This window comes from Bos javanicus, chromosome 3 (genome assembly GCF_032452875.1).
Source record: "Bos javanicus breed banteng chromosome 3, ARS-OSU_banteng_1.0, whole genome shotgun sequence".
NCBI classification, from domain to species: Eukaryota; Metazoa; Chordata; class Mammalia; order Artiodactyla; family Bovidae; genus Bos; species Bos javanicus.
Genome location: NC_083870.1, coordinates 18,312,412 through 18,315,563, shown reverse-complemented (window position 1 = coordinate 18,315,563; position 3,152 = coordinate 18,312,412). Strand labels below are relative to the sequence as shown.

Here is a 3,152-nt window from a genome sequence, read left to right as displayed (position 1 = left end):
TGGAGGGTACAAACAAAACCTTGTGTGCACCAGGAGCCAGGAGAAAGGAACAGTGTATCCACAAGAGACTGAGCCAGACTTGTCTGTGAGTGTCCAGCTGTCTCTGGCAGAGGTGTGGGGCGACCATGGCCTGCTGCAGGGTCAGGGGCATTGAATACAACAGTGGGTGCACAAGTCCTTTTGAAGGAGGTCGCCATTATCTTCATTTAAGTGAAAGTTGCTCAGTCGTGTCTGACTCTTTGCAACCCCATGGACTATACAGTCCATGGAATTCTCTAGGCCAGAATACTAGAGTGGATAACCTCTCACTTCTTCAGGGGATCTTCCCAACCCAGCAATCAAACCCAGGTCTCCCACATTGCAGGTGGACTCCTTACCAGCTGAGCCACAAGGGAAGCCCAAGAATACTGGAGTGGGTAGCCTATCCCTTCTCCAGGGGATCTTCCCAACCCAGGAATTGAACCAGGGTCTCCTGCATTATAGGTGGATTCTTTACCAACTGAGCTATCAGGGAAGCCCATTATCTTTACTGGGCTTCCCTTGTGGCTCGGCTGGTAAAGAATCCGCCTGCAATGCAGGAGACCTGGGTTTGAGCCCTGGGTTAGGAAGATCCCCTGGAGAAGGGAAAGGCTACCCACTCCAGTATTCTGGCCTGGAGAATTCCATGGACTGTACAGTCCATGGGGTACAAATGAGTGACTTTCACTTTTATTTCACCATAGTTTAGCCACAGGCCAAACAACATGGAGGGAACACAGCCCCACCCATGAACAGAAAATTGGATATCAGATTTACTGAGCATGGCACCACCCATCAGAACAAGACCCAGTTTCCCCCAAAGTCAGTCACTCCAATCAGGAAGCCTCTTATCCTTATCCATCAGAGGGCAGATAGAATGAAAACCACAATCACAGAAAACTAACCAAACTGATCACAAGGACCATAGCCTTGTCTAACTCAATGAAACTATGAGCCATGCTGTGTAGGGCCACCCAAGATGGATGGCTCATGGTGGAGAATTATGATAAAATGTGGTCCCCTGGAGAAGGGAATGGCAAACCACTTCAGTATTGTTGCCTTGAGAACCCCAGGAACAGTATGAAAAAGCAAAAAGATAGGACACTGAAAGATGAACTCCTGATGTCAATAGGTGCATGATATGTTACTAGAGATCAATGGAGAAATAACTACATAAAGAATGAAGAGATGGAGCCAAAGTGAAAACAATGCTTAGTTGTGGATGTGACTGGTGATGGAAGTAAAGTCCTATGCTGTAAAGTACAATATTGCATAGGAACCTGGAATGTTAGGTCCATGAATCAAGATAAATTGGAAGTGGTCAAACGAGATGGCAAGAGTGAACATCGACATTTTAGGAATCAGTGAACTAAAATGGGCTGGAATGGGCTAATTTGATTCAGATGACCATTGTATCTACTACTGTGGGCAAGAATCCCTTAGAAGAAATGGAGTAGGTCTCATAGTGAACAAGAGTCCGAAATGCAGTACTTGGGCGCAGTCTCAAAAATGACAGATCTCTGTTCATTTTCAAGGTAAACCATTCAATATCACAGTAATCCTAGTCTATGTCCCAATCACTAATGCCAAAGCTGAACAATTCTATGAAGACTTAAAAGACCTTCTAGAACTAATACTGGAGAAGGCAATGGCACCCCACTTCAGTACTCTTGCCTGGAAAATCCCATGGACGGAGGAGCCTGGTGGGCTGCAGTCCATGGGGTCGCTAGGAGTTGGACACGACTGAGCAGCTTCACTTTGACTTTTCACTTTCATGCATTGGAGAAGGAAATGGCAACCCACTCCAGTGTTCTTGCCTGGAGAATCCCAGGGACAGGGGAGCCTGGTGAGCTGTTGTCTCTGGGGTTGCACAGAGTTGGACACGACTGAAGTGACTTAGCAGCAGCAGCAGCAGAACTAACACCAAATGGCATTTGGTGCTACTTTGGAAGTAAAGACCTCAAGGGAGCTGAAGGTTGTGGGAGCCATCGGACCTGTGCATCTCTGAATGTGAAAGGACCATGTGTGTCAGAAAACGAGCTTGGTGTCGGTGGCACGAGTCAGTGGAAAATCTGTGGCCTGAACCCCACAACGACGCTCGCATCTACTTTGAAGTAGTCAACCAGCACAACGCCTGGATCCCGAAAGGAGGCCGAGGCTCCATCCAGTTTATCGTGCACTACCAGCACTCCAGCACCCAGCAGCGCATCGGTGTGACCACCGTTGCCCGCAATCGGGCAGATGTGCAGAGCCAGCTGAAGCACATCGAAGTGGTGTTTGACCAGGAGGCAGCTGCGATGCTGATGGCGCGGCTGGGGGTGTTCCGAGCCACGTCAGAGGAGGGGCCGGACATGCTCCGGTGGCTGGATCGACAGCTCATCCGGCTGTGTCAGAAGTTTGGACAGTATAACCAAGAGGACCCCATGTCATTTAGGTTATCAGATTCCTTCTCTCTATACCCTCAGTTCATGTTCCATCTTAGAAGATCTCCATTCCTTCAAGTCTTCAACAACAGCCCTGACGAGTCGTAGTATTAACGGCACCACTTTGCCTGGCAGGATCTCACCCAGTCCCTCATCATGATTCAGCCCATCCTGTATTCCTACTCCTTCCACGGGCCCCCAGAGCCTGTGCTCCTGGACAGCAGCAGCATTCTTGCTGACAGAATTCCGCTCATGAACACTTTCTTCCAAATTGTCATTTATCTTTGTGAGACCATAGCCCAGTGGCGGAAAGAAAGCTACCAGGACGTGCCCGAGTAGGAAAACTTTAGCACCTCCTGCAGGCGCCCCTGGACGATGCACAGGAGATCCTGCAGGCGCGGTTCCGGGTTGCCGCGATACATTCATATGGAGCACAGGGGCAGCCAGGCTTGACTTCTTTTGTCCAAAGCGAATCCGTCTCAGACACACAATAACCTGTATGCTTGGGGACAGGAAATGGGAGCACTCATCCTCACTGACGACGTTAGCCCACAGGTGTTCATGGACCATCTGAAGAAGCTGGCTGTCTCCACTGCTTGTTGAGCTAAGGATATGGTCAGGAAATGGAAGAAAACACTGTCACTTTGTGCTCACAATTGTTTATCAAGGCTTAACATTCCTTTTACTTTGTCAGTGGATTTTAATAAATAA

General features: G+C 48.8%; 1 pseudogene; it reads left to right on the top strand.

The window, feature by feature from the left end:
• The first annotated feature begins 1,020 nt into the window (after positions 1-1,020).
• On the top strand, positions 1,021-3,152 carry LOC133245297 (protein transport protein Sec23B-like; annotated as a pseudogene).